The 20,971-nt window shown below is 42.5% G+C and overlaps 1 protein-coding gene across 6 annotated transcripts in view; it reads right to left on the reverse strand.

Moving 5' to 3' along the window:
* map3k13 (mitogen-activated protein kinase kinase kinase 13) overlaps positions 1-20,971 on the reverse strand; it is a 55,012-nt gene that overhangs the window by 19,749 nt on the left and 14,292 nt on the right. For 2 of the 6 annotated variants that reach the window (XM_072685573.1, XM_072685567.1), the window contains exon 2: positions 15,467-15,555. The gene's annotated coding sequence lies outside the window, so the exon portion shown is untranslated. Of the gene's footprint in view, positions 1-1,946; positions 2,025-11,938; positions 11,968-14,794; positions 14,824-15,466; positions 15,556-20,971 lie in introns of those variants that run through there. The other 4 variants (XM_072685568.1, XM_072685570.1, XM_072685569.1 and 1 more) reach the window with 4 other exon arrangements.

The raw sequence follows: 20,971 nt of genomic DNA on the forward strand, positions 1-20,971 counted from the left end.
TTCTTTCCAACTTAGTACAATTTTTACGTGTAATTGTTTTTAGACACTTAAAACTGCCTTTACTAAAATTAAAGACATAACATTTAAATTTTTTTTCTCCTCCTGTAAAGTTCAAATTTTTGTTATAATTATTTTGGAGCATTTCTATTGGTCCATTCATCATGACATTTGGATTCTGATTGAAGAACAACTGCCAGAATGTATATGCTCCCATGCAGTAGTTACAGGTTACATAGTATGTGTACTCGGTTTCAGTGCTCAGTACTTCAGATGCATTTGTCGTTTCTTTTTTTTCGTTGTGGGTCATGAGCTCTTTTGACCTGGACAATCTGCCATTGTCAACATTCTTCGACCCCAGTACCTTATGAAAGGCAGCATTACCATCACTTTAAACACTCTCTCCAGAAGTTACAACTTGTTTGCACTGGCTCTGGCAGGCGGATTCGAAAATGCTTGCTCATCTTTGTGTGTGCAGAGGGCTCCTCAAACTGCACACTGAATGATTCAGGGGTTTGGGTGTCTGCACTTCCATAAATAATGTCTGCACTTTATCGGCATAGGGCCTGATCCGCCCGGTTAATTTACACACCACCTGGACCTGGTTCTGACCGGTGAGCACTGGGCAAAATTGCGTGACCACAGCTCAGGGACACACACACACACACACACACACACACACACACACACACACACACACACACACACACACACACACACACAACAATAGGCAGCAATAGATTGTGCCTTATTAACCTGAACTATGGAAACAGTGAACAGTGAACAAGCACAGCCTCTCCTAATCAAACTTTTAGAAAGTCCAATGAACTGAAGTTAGTGAAGGGAGGGTTGTGGAACAGCCTTTACTACAGAAATGTCCAGACTATAGATCAATGGACGTGCTTGATGGAGATTGTCAAGCATTCATGCCCCACAAGCAATTAGTGTTTCCTCTAGAATTTTCCATTTTTTAAAGAGTTGTGAGGTAGTGCTATTTTACAAAATACAGTAAATGCACTATATACGTGTAAACAGGTGCAATTGTGGTCAACTGATAAGAAATTTATTGGACCAAAGCATTGATTATTAAAGCTCTTAGAAGAAAATGTGAAGGTTTATTTGATAAAATGAAAAAGTGAAAACACCAAGTTGTCTCTTCTGAGGGTCTCCGATTTTGCTAACTTCATCCTCATACGAAAAACTGATCTGGCAACATATAGATTTCAGATATGGCATATATTAGAATGTATAGAAATTCCCTTATACCTAACATATCTGTCACATATTTAAATACATGTAACATATTAGCCATTTCCAAGTATGGGACATTTAGTATCAGTGCCATTCATTGAATTAACCATCATCAAGACTTTAATTATTCTTACCACCCCTACTATTGACTATATCTGTACACCTGAGCTCAACAATCTTAGCTTAACAAGACTTATGTGATGATACAGTGATATTTTGACCAGATGGGTCCCCCTTGTGAGTCTTGGTTCCTCCCAAGGTTTCTTCCTCCAACTCTGAGGGAGTTTTTCCATGCCACCGTTACCTTCGGCTTGCCTGCCAGGGGGTTTTATGTCTTTGTTGATCTTTTGTTTCATTGCTGGATTTGGACAGCAGTTGTAAAAAGCTATACAAACACATTTGATTAAATGTTTGTTTGCCCTGTTTAAAGCTTAGTGGAAGTGAAAATTGTGCAGAAGGACTTGCTATTTGGCAAACGCTGCAGTCTGAGACAAACCAATCAGTGCAGTGTATAATTAGAGCTCTTGTAACACATAAGAGCTCCAAAATCAAATTGAAACTTGACCTCAGAATTGAAAATCATTACACAGCTAGAGGACATACAGGAATATCTGGCCTTACCATTAAAAGGCTTTGTTCTCCCTCCATCTCACACACACACATGCACACAAACACGCATGCACAATTTATCTACTCACTTGGTATCAGGGACACACACTAGGAATGGAGCAGCTGGTGGGGCTGGGAGATCAGGTTCCTGCACCGCTACCCCCACTCTAAAGACACACACACACCCACACACACACACAGAAACATACTTACTCGTTACACAAGCACAATTAATCCCACTGATACAGAAGGTGCTACGATTTGTGCCAGTCAGCAATCCTGTGCCAAACACAAAGCACACACACACACACACACACACACATACATCTGGGGTACAAATGCTCTATTGTCTTTACATCACAGACTGCATCCATCTTCCAGTTCTGACTCACTGAAAACACCCATGAAAGGGCTTAAATAAGCCATCGTATGCCAGCAAACACACTCCAGGAGAAACATATGCTCTCATTAATCTATAGTGCACCATAAACCCTCACACACACACCCTCACACTCAGCATCTGTGTCCCCATAACTCTAGGTCTCATTAGCTGCAGGCCTGGGGGGTCAGCATGGAGGGGGGGTGGCCGCTCCAGAGGGACCAGCTGCTGCGGCAACAAAGAGCCAATTTAGCCTCCGACAAAGAGCCATGCTCCCTCTTTCTGTCTGCCTGACACCCTCTCTCCCTCACTCTCTCTCTGTCTCTCTCAGTCTCACATTCCCTCTCTCCATCCTTTCATGCCAGCGTCAGTCTGATCCCACTGCTCTCGCTCTCTCTTTCAGTCTCACATTCCCTCTCGCTACACCCTTTCGCACCGAAATCAATCTGATCCCACCGCTCTGAGGCCGGCTCCAGCTCGCTCCTCAAAACCAGTCACATGCTGAGTGCCGCTGACTGACAGATGAAAGGAACCACTCAATCACTCAGCACGACTCGCACAGCCAATTAGCTGCAGTGGGGTCCCGCAGCACCTGAGCTCCATCATCACCTTCTTCACACTGTTAATCATTACCAAACGTACAGACACACACACTGCCAACGCAGCCTCCTCTGTCCATGCAGGACATAAAGTTACTGCTTTCACAATTACATGGTTACCACATGAATTCAGAATATTACTCAAATAGGTCAAACACTTGACTCACTGGACTCCTCTTAAATGACCCATACCATCTGAAGTTGACCCAAAAAAAAGACTTTAGCCCCATCAAATCAAACCAAACATCTCAAACTTAGATATATAGATCATATAGATCCCTACATGGTTATTGGCCTGAAGATGCAGTTCTAGGAAAATATGTAATTGGTAGAGAGCATTTACCTTTTGCAGAGGTTCTTTAAAGAAGGCAAGGGTCCTATACTCATTAAAGAGTTTTCCCAAAACTGCATGCCCAAGAGCCAAATAAAAGCCTTTATTTCAAAGAATAGAAGACATCAGATCTGATATGGGTAAAGATTAAAGAACCAGTACAAGGAAAATCTTCTACATTAATAAAGACTGTACCTAGGACTGATTATGTATGCAAAGAACCATTCAGGGACCTGACACTGGGTCTGAGAGATAAAGATTAAAGAACCTCAAGATAAGGTCAAGGTCCTATACACATTAAAGAGTTGTATATGTTATATGTGCATGTATAAGCTAAGAAAAATTGAAGAACCTTTATTTTTAAGACATTAGAACTGAACTGGTTTAAGGTTGTTGTTTTTTTTTTTTATTCAGTTTAGTTTTACTGTTGTTTTTATTCCTGTTTTGCTTTTTATTATGATCCGGTGTCGACCTGAGGAGGATGGGTTCCCCTTTTTGAGTCTTGGTTTCTGTCCTTTTGAGTCTTGGTCATCTTCCTCTCGACCCGAGAGAGTTTTTCCTCGCCATTGTAGCCACTAGCTTGCTTAAAAGAGGTTCGGACCCTGATCTTTGTGCCAAAATTTGTTGTAAAAAGCCTATAGAAATAAAACTGAATTGAACTGGAAGGTTAAAGAACCCCTACCTTACAAGTAAACTAAAGATTTTTTACTAAAAGTACACAGACTGTGAGACCAGGGGTTAAAGATTTTCTACAATATTGTAGCTAGAACTGAATATGCAGGCAAAGACCCACTCAGGAACCCCTTATTTTTAAGACTACAAGACCTCAGGTCTGATAAAGCTAAAGATTAAAGAACCTCAGCATAAGATAAACGTTCTATTCTAATACAGGCGTTTCCTAGAACTGTATATGCAAGACAATAACCATTTAAGAACCTTTATTTTTAAGACTGTGGGACTTTAGGTGTGTTAAGGTTAAAGATTTAACAACCTCAGTATGTGGTAAAGGTTCTTTACTAATAATGAGTTTCTCTAGAACTGTACATGCAAACTGAGAAAAACCTGTAAGACGTTAGGTCTGTTAGGGTCAAAGATTACAGAACTTCAGCATAGGGAAAAGGCCTACACTAATACAGACGTTTCCTAGAGCTGTATATGCAAGCCAAGAACCCTTTAGGGAGCTTTATTATTAAGAGTGTGCTTGTTAGGCGTGACAGGGTTACAGAACAAAAAAAAAAAAAAAACTCAGCATAAGGTAGAGGTACTCGATCATTAAATATGTTTCTTAGAACTGTATACACAAGCCATGAACCATTTAAAATCCATTATTCTAAAGACTGTGGGACATTAAGTCTGATAGGGTTGACTACAGTTTCAGCTATTCATGAAAAGAATAGGAGTAGTCTGTAGGCAAGCCTAACAAAGATTTACAAGCTGAAACAGAAAGCAAAACTACCAAGCCACAGCTAGAACCACTAAGTCACATCAAAAACCCAGCTGGCTTGCAAGTTTTTTGGGCAGTAACTCAAGCCTGTTTATCTTCACCAGCGTAAGCAAGCTTCTCTGTGGTGTTGCCACTTTACCTGCCAGGCTAAAACGAGTCAATAAAGAAGGGGTGCCAAGAATATTGATTAAAAGTCTCCATAGCCTGTAGGTTAGTCAATATTTTTGGCTCTTTTTCCTACATGTGCTGAAATCATGCACAGTATGTTTGCGCTTCATTAAAAAAATATATATTTATTTAAATACGTATCAATAATGTGATTGATGATGTTGGTGAACCACAGCAGCCCCATCAGTAACAGTAAGTAAATTATTGCCAAAAGTAAGTAAAAGCTAATGTTTAAATGAAGTAAATCCAAAGTACCACTTTTACAGCAGACCTCAGCTGATTCAGCTGATAAGAAAGGAGAAGATAGGTGTAAAGCGAAACCAAGAGAAAATCTCACTCACACCCAAGTTAGCCCGTATCTCCTCGTTGCTGACTGCCATTCCTTAATAATGTGCCACATCCACAAAGCCTTGGTTGGAATCTCAGTCAATGCACTGCTCCAGTCACGGGTGGCATTTGCTGCATGGTGTTCCTTTACAGTGTTCCAGGTTACGCGCCTTCCTGGACTTTTAGGTGTCCGTGTGGGAGTGAAGTGCGGGACTTTCCTGCCTCCTGATTTGCAGACAAGAATATGGGTCCATGCTGCTTTAGTACTACGCTCTCACCCTCTCTCTCTCGCTCACTCTCACTCTCTCTCTCTCTCTCTCTCTTTCTTCCCTCCCTCAGGGCTGTGAACTGAGGTAGGCAGGTAAACCTATAATCTGTTCTGAGCGGGGCAGAAGTAGAGTAAACAGTTCGGCGCTGCGCTGGAAGAAATGACCTGGTCGCTGTTCAAAAGGTCACATGCCTAAAAGCACTCCTGCTTAGACATATCTGCTCAAATACAATCCATAACAACACAAAAACAATCCAGCAACCTTCAATCACCTAGAAATTAAAAAAAAAAAAAAAAAAAAAAAAAAAGTCACACTTCTCAGTAGGTTAATATTATAGCACAGCAACTTAGTGGATTTCCATTCCAATAATAAACTAATAATATAACTTTATAATAAGGTCGTCCGCTTTATCACAATAGCAACATTTCTGAAATACTGCCATATTGTCCACCTCTACTTCCCAGTAGTCACAAATTGCCAAACTTTTTGGAACAACAATGTCCATGCACTCAGGGCATGTCTTTTTTTTGCCACAGTGGTGAGAAATAGAAAGACAGCATCTAATGATGCATCCAATGTAGTGGATTTACTAAATAATGATGTTGCTATCCATCACATTTGCTTCACACAATATTAGAAGGATGTTGGTAAGTATTGCTTGTCCTAGAATAAGAAACTGCATTTAAACTATGTCCCAATGTTTGTGGACACCCCATCTAATGAATGCATTTAGCTACTTTAAGTTGCACCCATTGCTGGCACAAATGTGGAAATGTCTGGTCCCTGTAGAAAAGTAAAGGTAAAGGACTCTCTGGAGCAGATAAACATGAACCTATTGGTACCATGCCTAATGCCAAGTGTGAGCTGGAGGGGTATAAAGTCTAAAAAGAGATTTCTGGGACAGTCACCTTTCAACATCCTGACCTCGCTACCAATCTTGTTGCCGAATGAAAATCAAATCCTCACAGCAAAATCTAGTAGTCTAGTCTTCTCTGGACAGTAGAGACTGTGGTGTGAATAGACCAGATGGACTGACTGAAGAGAAAAAAAGAAAACCTTTCCAGAAATCAAAGTATTTATCTGTTTTGGGTTTCAAAAAAGTAGTTGAGGAGGAGCCTGTCTAAACCGCAGACATTTAGTTTGGTTTGCTCTGGATTGATGAAGTGAGTGGTGAAGATCACCATGGCGAGATCCAAAGAGCTCTCTGAGGCCTTCAGAAAAAAGGTTGTAGATGCAGAGAAGTCTGTGAAGGGATTTCAAGCAGATCTCAGAACAATTAGAAATCAGTGGTCCCGTAAAACAACTGCCAACTTGGCCAGATCAGGCCGTCCTAGAAAGTTCAGCCCAAGAGAAGGTCTCAAGATGCCTTAAGAAGTCTCCAACAATCCTAAGATGTCATCATGGAGACGTACAGTCAGCTCTTATCACAGCTGATGTCAAAGTACAGCATCTACCATCAGAAAGAGACCAAACTAGTCTGATCTTAATAGAAAGTGTGGAGGACGAAACCATGCTGACAAAAAAAAAAAAAAAAAAAAAAAAAAAAAAAAAAAGATTAATTTCAAGAAGTTTCAGTCACATGGCGAAAAGAACCTAACCTGTCCCCGAGCTGCACCTGGCACTGATTACAAACACACAATCACTCCCACACACGTGGGGTTTTGACAAGCTGCTCTCGAGTGTGTGGCTGAGATGCAGTAATTCTTGCTCTGCAAGCAGGTTAAGCACATTCCAGCTCTTCTGTGCTGGTTTGTGACGCTGTTTACTTGAGGCTGTTACTAAAATTAGAACCATACAGAAGGATACGAGTGGCCTAAATACATGAGCATTAGCAGAGGAACGTCTGACGTTGCAGATGGTTCTGTGGGAACATTAGAGAAAGTATTGAATGTGGGTGTGTTGTTGTTTACTTATAATCTGCTAATCATTAAAACCTGGCGAGAGTGGGCATAAGCACACTGTGGGTGGGAGTTATTACCATTATTAGGATTACAATAGAACACAGGCTTACTCATTCATGTCTATGTTATGCTCTGTTAAATAAAAAAGGAAATACCTTTACAGTACATATTATTATTATTATTATTATTAATAATAATAATAATAATAAGAAGAAGAAGAAGAAGAAGAAGAAAAATAATGTGTTATATCATTTTCTTAGTGTCCATATACAAAAAATCTATAGTGATCTAAATCGGAATCTGTATTGTCCACTCCCAACATACACACGAGCATACACAAACACGTGCCTGGCTGAGATGGAGGCCTTAATAGGAAGCCAAATGTAAATGAGAGTGAATGTGGTTAGTGGGCAGTGAGTGCTATGAGTCACATAAGCAGTGATGCTGCAGTGCTCTAAAATAAGACTGCAGACACGCAGAAGGCAGGAGAGGAAGAAAGCAGCTCAACATGTGTGTGTCGTTCTAGCGTTTCTCAGGCACCAACCCTGATAAAACCCACACACAGACACACAGACACACAACATCCAATCCCTACACTCTTGATCAATGCCATAGAAGAACCACCTTTGGTACCATAAAGACCCATGTTTGTAAAAAAAGATGTAGATGTGAGTGTGAAGAACATTTTATAGGTCTAAAGAACCCTTACATCAATTTTTGTATGGAACCACAAGTGGCTCTTCTAGAACCATTTGAAGTACCTTTATCACGCACAACTCGAATGGACCAAATTTGAATCAGCAATGCCATGATCAAGTCAAATTAAAGGCCGATTCAGTAAGAGCTGATTTTTCATATATATATAAAAAAAAAAGATCCACCAGGATTTTCATCACAAGTGATGCCAAATAAATTAGCCACTGGTAAATTATTCAGAAAATGTCATTATAATTTAAATATTGTGAATACGTTCGCCTGATTTGGGATTTTTATTCACTGACATAAGGAAATCTGAATGACTTTGCACATCAGGCCTACAGATTCCACCCTGATATTGTACCAACAAGATTCTCTGTTACCTGAACAAGCAATTTTGTGTTACACAATGTGGCTGGCTGATTAAGCTTCTGCACACACCTACTAAGGCACATAGATGGACGCTTCAGGACTTCTCAGTCTTGCACACCAGGGGCTTGAAACAGAGCTCCCACTGACTCCTGGCATCATCTACTTACATATTGGACATATCTCAGCTCTATCGCATCCCAGCACTGAAAGTCAGCGTGTAGTTGCTACTCACAGGCTACCTTCTCTTTGGTATGCATATGTATTTATGCATTGGTTGGCTGCCTGGTTTTCAGTGTTGAAGGCTTGAAGAGCAAGTTGCCAGTTTCTGTACTGCTGAGTGTGCCTATGCCTAGGAGTACTGCAGTGTTCACTCCTGCATTACCACTGATCGTCAGATTTTTTTGGCAGACAAGTTATACTAAAACATTCATGCAGCTTTAATACAAAACAATCATTTGCTGAACAGGAATTTTGTAGTTAACATTAAGTCATGTAAGCACATGTAAGCACTGTATGCACATGTAAGCACTGTATTTTTAGCTGCTAGTGGTGGGCATTTCTTTTTACATAAGCTCACTCAGATGGACAGCAAAGTGAATAACACCACCACCTCACAAGCAAAAGATAGACAAGATTCGATTCCCTGGCGAAGCAGGAACGACACTAATAGAAGTGTTTGGGTGAGACTCCAAACATTATATATTTATGCTGCTGTGACTGTACTGTTCGCTAAACAATGCAAAATAACTGCATATTTTTAGAGTATTAATAATCTTATGACTTGTGAATTTCCCCACTGCGGGACTAATAAAGGACTATCTTATCTTATCTTATCTTATGATATGCTCATTTTATCTATGGCCTAGAAATCCCATATCGGACCATTGCCATTCATGTCCAAATCCACTCTCCTCCCCCACCTCACCGGCATTGGAAGAGCGAAAGAGATGTCCCAGAAAGTGCAGCAAGATCAGAACTGGCATGCAGTTCCCAGCTCAGCCCTCCAAAACACCAAACAGTGTAATAACAGTCTTTATCCCAGGCCTAAGCCTCGAGTCAACAGAGGACTAAACAATAGGTTACCTCACCAAAGTACAGCTCTTCTACTTTATGAGCAGAACAAAGCAAAGAGCAGAGAGCAAATATACTCAAAAAGTGGCTGAGGGGGACAGAGCAAGAGCGAGACAGAGAGACAGAGAGAGAGAGAATGGGAATGAAGGTACAAGAAGAGGTAGCAGCGCTGCCGGACTGATACAAGAGCAGCTCGAATGGGAAAAGATCCCAGAGCGACTACAAAGGACACAAGAGGAGCCGGCTCCATGTGAAGAGCGCCGCGAGCGAGGGAGTGCGGGAGAGAGAGAGAGAGAGAGAGAGAGAGAGAGAGAGAGAGAGAGAGAGAGAGAGAGAGAGAGAGAGAGAGAGAGAGGGAGGGTTTGGATAAGAGGAAAGGGGGAAGAGAAGAGGAGGAGGAGGAGGAGAGAGGCCATACAGCTGACCAGCTGCTCCCCCTTAACAATTGGTACTGAGCTTTTAAACCAACACACACATAAAAGCCAGCGTGCCGACAATCAGCCACATCACAGAAGGCTGCTTCAGACATGCATTAAAATGGGAGAGAGGAGAGAGAGTGTGGCAGGGAGGTACAAGATGCAAAGGAAGAGAAGTGTGGGCGGGCGGGCACACACGTGTTTGTTTTTATACAGTGTCAGGGTGTGTGGTGATGCATGTTTCTTCGAAAATATTCAATATGCTGTAAGACAGTACATATATGTAATAACAATAAGGGCATATCATGGCTGTCCTGCAAAATCCATGTTTTCCTTCCACTGACTTTGAAGTTATTTCCTTTTCCTGTAAAGTTAAAGATAAAAGATATGTAGGCCAGAATTTTCTAAGCCCATCTGTAAACCTAACTCAACGTTAGCTCAGTGACCCAAACTTCTGGTCATTGCACTTTTCAAATACAAGTTGTCCTTGTTTTTCTCTGGGCCCATGAGCTTTTACACCAGTCATTTACTAGGACCACAGGAGGTTCTGATCTGGTCTCCATCTGTGTGTGTAGCCCAATCACCCCTCGCTCTGTGGCCTTCTCCAGCCCTTAAAAACCTCTAGAAAAGCAGAAAAATCAATACTTCATATTGAAGGGTCCATTAGCAGCAGGACTGGGGCTGAAGCCTCTCCGGTGGGAGGGGGCTGAATCAGAAGGAAGCTCGGAAAATACTACAACATCCCGTTTGTCAGGTCTGTATGAGACCTACAGTGCAGTAGATACTGTGGCAGTTCTGTAGGCCGCATACACTCGTCAAACCGGTGAACGATGCCACAGAATAACCACTTCTGATTCCTTAAAGAACCGTGTTTGCAGTAGAGATGTGTGGGTGTGAGGAACCTTTTAAAAGGTCTAAAGAACCTTTCCTGGATGTCACCTTCAGTGTCACACTCAATCTCTATTACAAATCAAAAGTGATTCTTCTATGGCATCCCTCAAGGAACCATTTGAAGCACATTTATGTTTCACAGTCTACTCTGCTATATGTTAAAGCACAACTGTGTGCCGTTGACATGAGACACTTACCCAAACACCCACAGACAACTCTTTGAGGAACCTCTGTAATTGGACGGCATACGATAAACAATGTAATGATTGGTTAGAGGGCTCTTCTACATACTGTCGGCCAGTATGTTCATTAAACTATATTTTGTGTAGCTCTAACTGTCTATTCACTATGCTTTTCACACTCTCTCTCTATTCTCTCTCTCTCTCTCTCTCTCTCGCTCTCTCCCTCTTCATTCCTCTCCCTCTCTCTCCATCTATCTCTAAACCGCTTGCTGCCGGGACAGCGTTATATAAACACGCTTAGCAGCGGAGGCAGAGACGAACCAAGCTGCACCAAGCCTCCATCTCAGCAAGGAGAGAGAGAAAGAGAGAGAGAGAGAGAGGGGGGCAGAAACAGAAGAAGTGAGAGAGCAGCATAGAATGGGATCAGGGAAAGGAAGAGAGCAAGAACACAGCAAAGAATAGGCACATGTAATACGCATTAACTCTCCACATTCTCCACACAGATTGGGGGTAATGTGTGCACAGAAGCCGTGGTGTGTTCTACCCTTGCCGGTCCCGCTGCCTGTCCTTCAGCAGAGGGCAGCGGGAAGAGAACTACTGCATCAGACCCCAGCATCACTGGCTGAGCCAAATATAGCACAGCCACGCACACATGCAGGCAAGACTGCCGGCTATGCGCCTTACCCACATGCACATCCACAGTCGAAATGACTTTGGGATAAAGGCCCACAGCAACCCTGGTAAACAACAGATATCCTAGGAGGCTAGCTCTGTTAAAAGGTCTGAGAATTTCCCTTAAACGGTGTTTGTACCCATGTTAGTGGTCCCTCTGCTCTGACATACCTTCTTTTAACCCTTTCAAAGGTTTGTCTTTGAGCTAACCACGGAATCAGGCATGGGCAACAACGAATACACAACACATACACACAAAAACTGCTCTAACGTGTAGCGTGAGGGGGTACCCCGGGACTCGAACCGCGCTAAAAGACGCACACGTATGCAGAGCACACACAAACAGAGCAGGAGATTACTCACAGCTGAAGGAGCCGGGATGCATGGTCCTGCTTCAGCAGGGAGACGCAGAAAACAGCCGATGGAGGGAGGGAGGGAGGGAGAGAGTGAGGGAGGGAGTAAGGGAGTGAGGGAGGAGAGAAAGAGAGAGAGAGAGAGAAAATCAGAGATAGAGAGTGCCTGCAGTTTCCTGAGTGAAAGAGTGGGCGGCAGCAAGCTGGTGCTGCTTGCGTCACACTTTTCATGAATGGAGGGGCCTGGTGACGCAGGCATGACGCAGCACCAAACACACACTCTTTCGATCTCTGTCACACACTTACACACACACACACAGGAGGAGGGAGAAAAGGAGGGAGAGAAGGAGGGGAGGGGCGGCCCAGACAACAGGGGAGAGATTTGGGGAGCAAAATTAGACGGAGAGCAGAGAGGACGCTGCTTATATTGAGCGCCTTTGTGCGCGTGTCCTCAAATGCATCCACTGGGGACGTGTGTGCCTGCATTATGCGTCCTCGTTTGTATTCGTGCGCCAAATGGGATTTTGTTTGCACACGTGCAGGCATGTGACTGAGATCTCACTTCTTTCTTTGAGATTTTCTCTCCCTCTCCCTCCCTCCCTCTCTCTCCCCTCCTTCAGTGGCTATTTTTAACCGACTCCGCAGCATGCATCCCCGTTCTGGAGCTGCCTGAAAAACAGCCCGATTAATAAGTCTGCTTCTTGACGTCACAATTGGCCCTAATCATTGACACACAGCGATATTTATAGAACCAGGGGGGGATACTGGCTGCCCAAAGCTTCTCCTTAAGCCTTCACATACCCGAAGCTGAGCCAGAATTAGCCATGGATCCTCTCACAGTCACACAAACACCTGCGTTATGCAAATAAACCGTAGTACAACAACAAAAGACATGGAAGACTAAACAATGTGAAATGGAGGCCCACATTCCTGAGGGCACATGAGGAGCCAGAGGAGAGAGTTCGGCGAGTTCTCCTCCACAAATTTCCATGCCACCAGTGCCAAAATAATACAGGTGCAGGAACTGTCTGCCGCCGGTCTGGCCGAGCACTTTCCCTGTGCAGCTGCTGATTTTGGATCACACTGAACCCAACAGCGTACCAACACAAATCCCTTCAGTGATCAGCCCTGATACTTAGTCTAAGATGCTTTTTGAACGCGTGCCCTGGTATTTTCTACGGCTCCACTTTCTAACCCTGTGTCGATACGGGCATCAAGGCTTGGCCATCAGGCAAACATGACCCAGTTTGAAGACCTCCAACAATCCAGCAACCACTACCACCACAACCTAACAGCAATGGCTTATTTTTGGTGGTGGAGATGCAAAAATCGAAGGATTAGAAGATACAGTGGATCCTTAATATGGATCGGATTCGTGTCAAAATCTCACTTGAGCATCCTGGAGAACGATGACATTCATGTATCAATTCCCCCGCTGCGATTTTTTCATGGCTACGGTGTGGTACAATGGTTTACATCTCAAACTGTCAGAAAAGTGAATGAAGTAAAGCAGAAGGGTCTGTCTCAGTGGTTAGCTTTTATGAATTAGTGGTTAGCTTTTATGGCTTTGTACAAAGACCGGCAGTCGTGTTTCAGTTTCAAGGTGAGCTTCCAGCTGTGGAACCTTCTGCTTGAGTCAACCTCAACCACCAACAACACATGAAACAAGCACACATACACACCTTACCGGGCTCCAACCATCACACGTATAAGACAGCCTTCAGGTGCTCAGATAACATTATATATGCATTCAATCATTTTTACTGCATCTGCACTGTGAATATAAATAGCAGTGGTCAGGACAGATCTAGGCACATTTTAATTGATCAGGTATTGGCTATTTGCATCCCAATCCAGTTCAGGGTCTCAGAAGGTCTTGTTTTTAAACCAGAACTAAAGAGCACATTCAGAACAGAGGCTAACGCTAATGCTAATACCCATACACACATGCTATAGAAATCCAAATCACAGCATATTCACTCACTGTAAAACCGTTATTTCACACCCGTAGACCAACAACAACAACAACAACAACAACAGGTATCAGTCCAGAGTGTGTACCACTACACACACAGTGATTAGACTGCAGTGTTGTAAGGGAGCTGGGAGCTGATTGGTCAGGGAGGAGAGGTAGACTGGATTATAAGATATTAAACACTATAAAACAGTCATTTTAAGAAAAGTCTCAACTGAACTAAATCAGAAATCAGTCAAGAATGTATCATTATAGAATCTGGATTTAAAAATGAAGGAATTTTACTGAATGTATTAATCAGCAGTTTATCTGATCTAAACTGTGTGGATATATTATTTATACAAACAACAAGATCAGATCGGTTCTGTATCGGCTGACTCCAGCATCAAGAAACTCATTTGGTAAAAGAACCTGATCGGGATATCCCTAATAAAACTGTAAATTATTGCATTTTTTAAATGTTAAGGTTAAGTGTTTGTATTGTGATAAGTACTTTACTGTAATGTAAAGAAAAGGTCACTGCTGATACTGACCACAAAATCTTAGATCTCTGAAACATGACCAAATCACACATAACAGGCATATGACTGTATTCATACTGTAAATATAAATATCCTAGGAGGCTAACTCTGTTAAAAAGGTCCGGTTGCTCTTTGAGAATTTCCCTTAAACGGTGTTTGTACCCATGTTAGTGGTCCCTCTGCTCTGACATACCTTCTTTTAACCCTTTCAAAGGTTTGTCTTTGAGCTAACCACGGAATCAGGCATGGGCAGCAACGAATACACAACACATACACACAAAAACTGCTCTAACGTGTAGCGTGAGGGGGTACCCCGGGACTCGAACCGCGCTAAAAGACGCACACGTATGCAGAGCAGGAGATTACTCACAGCTGAAGGAGCCGGGATGCATGGTCCTGCTTCAGCAGGGAGACGCAGAAAACAGCCGATGGACCATAATCTTCTTATTCAAATTCTATATTATTATTGTATTTTTTAAATCAAATGTTAAGATTAAGTGCTTGTATTGTGATAAATACTTGACTATAATGTAAAGAAAAGGTCACTGCTGATACTGACCACAATTACTAAATCATAGATCTCTGAAACATGACCAAATCACACATAACAGGCATATGACTATATTCATACTGTAAATATAAATAAACAGTTAGGGATGTCGGGGCAGCTCAATTCACCTATTTCTATTGGAAAAAAGCCAAATTTGAGCAGCCGTATAAAGGTACAAGACCTCCCTGCCTTAAAGGGCACTTTTTTAACTTAACCTAATTTTTTAACTTAACCTAATAACCAGTTTTCTTTACACCAAGTCAAGATGTCATGATGAATGGACCAATAAATTGAAATGCTCAATAATGACTTGGAATCCAATCTTTTTACATTGACTTGCACTGAAAGTTAGAAAAGTTTGCTATTTTGGAGATACAAGGTTTTTTGCATAACAGCAACAACCTCCGTCAGCTTGAGGCCTTCTTGAGCAATGGTGGCCACTGGAAGGCACATACGAGTGAGAAAGGGCAATAAAGAGGTGTGGGTGTTTACCTGAGGGAAGGCTGGTTAGCATGTCCCAAGGCTGCGTCCGGAGAAGGCTTAGATGCCAGCCCTGTTCCTTCCCCTCTTCTCCACTTCACCTGCAAACAAATACACACAAGGCAAGAGATCAAAAGGTCTGAGGGCAGGACCCAGCTTCTCAGATCACTCGGAATCTCACTTTCCGAAGGGATGGAAGGAAAAGGTTATTTTGTGTGCCTCGCTGTGTGTGAGTGTGTGAGTGTGTGAGTTGCAACGGTTAAGAGATGAGTCTGTGAGGGTTTGTGTACTGTATCAACAATGAGCTACTCAAGCTGGAGTTAATCTTTCTTACAGTGTGGAGTCTTAAAGCAGGGGAATCCCCGCTCCAAATATAGATGCAGGTTAATGCTTTAAATAGACGAGAACGGAGTATAAAGACAAAAGTAAAAGGACACTTTCAGAAGAGGCTTCAACTTTCTAGGAAAAAGTAAAAAACTCTCAAGCATCAACAAAACATGCAACAATACTGTTAATCATGATCTGTCCTTTAAAGTCTCAATCTGATACACATCAAATAATAAAGTCAACAGACTGGAGCACATTGTGCTGGGTGTTAGCAGGTTAGCTCAGAATCAGGGAGCTAGTTCAGCTTTAGCGTGTTAGCGCGTTAGTTTGCGATTAGCAGGTTAGCTCAGAATTAGGGAGCTAGTTCGGCTTTAGCGTGTTAGCGCGTTAGTTTGCGATTAGCAGGTTAGCTCAGAATCAGGGAGCTAGTTCGGCTTTAGCGTGTTAGCGCGTTAGTTTGCGATTAGCAGGTTAGCTCAGAATTAGGGAGCTAGTTCGGCTTTAGCGTGTTAGCGCGTTAGTTTGCGATTAGCAGGTCAGCTCAGAATCAGGGAGCTAGTTCGGCTTTAGCGTGTTAGCGCGTTAGTTTGCGATTAGCAGGTTAGCTCAGAATCAGGGAGCTAGTTCGGCTTTAGCGTGTTAGCGCGTTAGTTTGCGATTAGCAGGTTAGCTCAGAATTAGGGAGCTAGTTCGGCTTTAGCGTGTTAGCGCGTTAGTTTGCGATTAGCAGGTCAGCTCAGAATCAGGGAGCTAGTTCGGCTTTAGCGTGTTAGCGCGTTAGTTTGCGATTAGCAGGTTAGCTCAGAATCAGGGAGCTAGTTCGGCTTTAGCGTGTTAGCGCGTTAGTTTGCGATTAGCAGGTTAGCTCAGAATCAGGGAGCTAGTTCGGCTTTAGCGTGTTAGCGCGTTAGTTTGCGATTAGCAGGTTAGCTCAGAATCAGGGAGCCAGTTCGGCTTTAGCGTGTTAGCGCGTTAGTTTGCGATTAGCAGGTTAGCTCAGAATTAGGGAGCTAGTTCGGCTTTAGCGTGTTAGCGCGTTAGTTTGCGATTAGCAGGTTAGCTCAGAATCAGGGAGCTAGTTCAGCTTTAGCGTGTTAGCGCGTTAGTTTGCGATTAGCAGGTTAGCTCAGAATTAGGGAGCTAGTTCTGCTTTAGCGTGTTAGCGCGTTAGTTTGCGATTAGCAGGTTAGCTCAGAATTAGGGAGCTAGTTGGGCTTTAGCGTGTTAGCGCGTTAGTTTGCGATTAGCAGGTTAGCTCAGAATCAGAGAGCTAGTTCGGCTTTAGCGTGTTAGCGCGTTAGTTTGCGATTAGCAGGTTAGCTCAGAATCAGGGAGCTAGTTCGGCTTTAGCGTGTTAGCGCGTTAGTTTGCGATTAGCAGGTTAGCTCAGAATTAGGGAGCTAGTTCGGCTTTAGCGTGTTAGCGCGTTAGTTTGCGATTAGCAGGTTAGCTCAGAATCAGGGAGCTAGTTCAGCTTTAGCGTGTTAGCGCGTTAGTTTGCGATTAGCAGGTTAGCTCAGAATTAGGGAGCTAGTTCTGCTTTAGCGTGTTAGCGCGTTAGTTTGCGATTAGCAGGTTAGCTCAGAATTAGGGAGCTAGTTTGGCTTTAGCGTGTTAGCGCGTTAGTTTGCGATTAGCAGGTTAGCTCAGAATTAGGGAGCTAGTTTGGCTTTAGCGTGTTAGCGCGTTAGTTTGCGATTAGCAGGTTAGCTCAGAATTAGGGAGCTAGTTTGGCTTTAGCGTGTTAGCGCGTTAGTTTGCGATTAGCAGGTTAGCTCAGAATTAGGGAGCTAGTTCGGCTTTAGCGTGTTAGCGCGTTAGTTTGCGATTAGCAGGTTAGCTCAGAATTAGGGAGCTAGTTCGGCTTTAGCGTGTTAGCGCGTTAGTTTGCGATTAGCAGGTCAGCTCAGAATCAGGGAGCTAGTTCGGCTTTAGCGTGTTAGCGCGTTAGTTTGCGATTAGCAGGTCAGCTCAGAATCAGGGAGCTAGTTCGGCTTTAGCGTGTTAGCGCGTTAGTTTGCGATTAGCAGGTTAGCTCAGAATCAGGGAGCTAGTTGGGCTTTAGCGTGTTAGTGCGTTAGTTTGCGATTAGCAGGTTAGCTCAGAATCAGGGAGCTAGTTCGGCTTTAGCGTGTTAGCGCGTTAGTTTGCGATTAGCAGGTTAGCTCAGAATCAGGGAGCTAGTTCGGCTTTAGCGTGTTAGTGCGTTAGTTTGCGATTAGCAGGTTAGCTCAGAATCAGGGAGCTAGTTCGGCTTTAGCGTGTTAGTGCGTTAGTTTGCGATTAGCAGGTTAGCTCAGAATTCTTGTGTTATTATAAGACAAGATGGTTAACTAGTACATTGACATTAACTACGACATTGAGGCGTCCACAAACATTATTCACATTATATCGCACTACATTACCGAACAGCTGTCAGCTGAGCCTTGGAGTGCAAAAATAATAATCTTGGAAACACGTCTAGAATCCAGAGTTTCCTCAATAAGACCTCACTGGCTGTTCGAGTGAAACTTACAAGTGGCACAAACTGCATTTCCCAGTTTTCCCGACACCACTCGAACACAGCATTACCTCGGCCTTATCTTAGGTTAGCGACAGCATGGGTGAGTGCGTTTGCTTGTAGTAGCGTGTGGCTAGAATGGTCTTATTACAGAAGAGTATACAGTACTGCTACAGTTCATAATTGCATAATTACTGAATAACTGCATCATAAATTAAGCAAATTGAACTTAAAGTAACAGGTAAAATAGAAATGTGTGTTTGAGTAAAATAATCAACCATGCCATTTGTATCAACGTGTCAACTATAAGAGCTCTACCCAACAAACCCTACATTTTTAATAGACCTTTTATAGCACAAAGAAAGGAGGATAAAAAAGATGAGGAAGGGTTAATAAGTATTTGGGCTCTGGTGCAGGGTGGGGCTAATGAACAGCTGCCCATGCCTGGTGCATTAAGTGACAAAACCTCTGGGGTGCATGTGGGTGTGTGTGTGTGTGTTGGGGGGAGGGGGGGGGGTGGCGTGTTAAATCTTTGGCCTCCAGCCACACCCTTAGGGGCTGGAGCGTTTTCCCCAGTCACTCCACAGGAGTGACAAAGACCAGTACCCATATTCACACATAAAAGTGGGAACACCGTAAAATAAGCCATTACATTAAAAGCAAGTCATTTCACACATCACTGCTGCCAGTCTTTGTGATTAATGTTGAATCGTGAATGAAACCCAGATTCAGACCCGCACCGGACAAAGGCAGAAAGATCAGCTGCTCCAGCACAGAGCCTCATCTGCTTTACTGCTCTTCTCCAGCTCAGACTTCAGATACATCACACATTAGGTTCAATGAGAGATCCCGTCAAATTCACATTACTGGCTGTAACACGTCCATGAGAACTGTTAGAAACACAGTATTATTCTGTGATTGGTTCAAATGGAGGCTTTTTGGAATGAGCCTGCTTTCAGGACCCATTCATAATTTAGTCATAAGCTACATGTTATGCTAATTGTGACTTATAAAAGCATGCATAATTGGCTTTAATGATATGTTAATCAAATGCATAGATAGGCGACACTTAATCAAGAGTTTTAAATAAGCAGGAAACAAATCAGCTACCCGTAATTCACCAGCTGCAGTATTAGTTCTGCTCTGATAAGCAGAGAACAGCCAACAAACGATCGAAACTACAAGCCATACACTCTTAAAAATAAGGATGATTTTGCACGTTTGTACAATGTGAGGAACCTTTACATCAGGTGGAGGTTCTTCAGACCTTTAACTAGGGCTGGGCGATATGGCAAAAACACAACATCACAATATTTAAAGCCATTTTCACATAAACAGTATTTACAGGTCAAACCAGTGTAATTACACTGACTGTAATGAAACCAGTTCAGTATTCTTTAAGTACTAACAACTAGGGATGCACCGATCCATCTTTTTCTGTTCCGATACGGACACCGATACATGAACTTAGCGTATCAGCCGATCCCCGATACTGATCCGATTCCATTCATAAATTAATAAACCATATACCTGAGCATCTAGGATTGACAATTATTACTTTACTAACTTTGTAAAAAAAAACAACAACAAATGAACACAGATATAAACGTTCTGTTTATTGGTCACTAAAATTAATAACCTTGGCACGGTGTTATCTGTGCAAGTCTGTGACTAAAGAGGAACTAGCAGTATATAACAATGTATTCAATATGCTTGCATATTGCATATCACAATAAAATGTATCACAATATGATAAAATATCGTCATATTACCCCACCTTTAACAGTTTAGCACACTCACACATCTCAATTACAAACATGAATATATATATATATATATATATATATATATAAATATATATATATAACCAAAAGTGGTTCTTTTCTTCTATCAAAGAACCCTTTGAAGAGATTGAAGGTCACTCATGGACAATACATGAAGATAATACATGGACAAATCTCTCAAAAAATGTATCTACAAAATTTAAACAAAGGTTAAGCCTCTATGTTAATTCTCAGCTTGCCATCAAGTTAAAGCCATAGAAAAACCCTAAAAGAGACGTTTTACAGGAAGTGAACGTCAACACTATGGTTGAATATTGACCAAAGCATTTCAAGAGCTGTAGGAGTGTCCCAGTGGGTCGGGTATGTTTGATTATAACACATGTTGTGATCCAAAACTTCATTGGATTTCAAAGGTCCTCTGATTAAAAAATAAATAAATAAAAATTCTGAGCAAAAACCAAAGGAAAAGCAAAGGGATTTGACAGTGTACTGTACCATATGTTCCAACTGACATTCAGAGTCTACTGTACTCCTGTCAGTAAGCCAGGGACTTTCCAGTTCCAGTCAGGGTTATCAGTCAGAGCTGTTAGCCTTTAACCCTCGGCTGTTTCCTCAGACTTTAGGTACAACAGTCTTCTTCAGCACACACCTTCCTTCTCCAAGAAGCAGCTTAGTCCCAAACAGGTCTATCCAAAAAGGCTACATACACATCCCAGCAACAAGGTATTTGCATGTAGAAACTCCATATCACATTAGAACAGACGCAGGCAAATATAATACAGTACAAAAAAGAAACAAGAATTTCTCATCCTGAAGAAATTAGGTGAGATCTTATGAGCTTGACTGAAGAACAAAGCTTGGTTCCAGGTTTCTCCAGGATGCCCCCAGCCAGCACAGCGTGGATGT

The sequence above is a fragment of the Salminus brasiliensis genome, chromosome 8 (assembly GCF_030463535.1).
Source record: "Salminus brasiliensis chromosome 8, fSalBra1.hap2, whole genome shotgun sequence".
In the NCBI taxonomy this organism is placed as follows: Eukaryota; Metazoa; Chordata; class Actinopteri; order Characiformes; family Bryconidae; genus Salminus; species Salminus brasiliensis.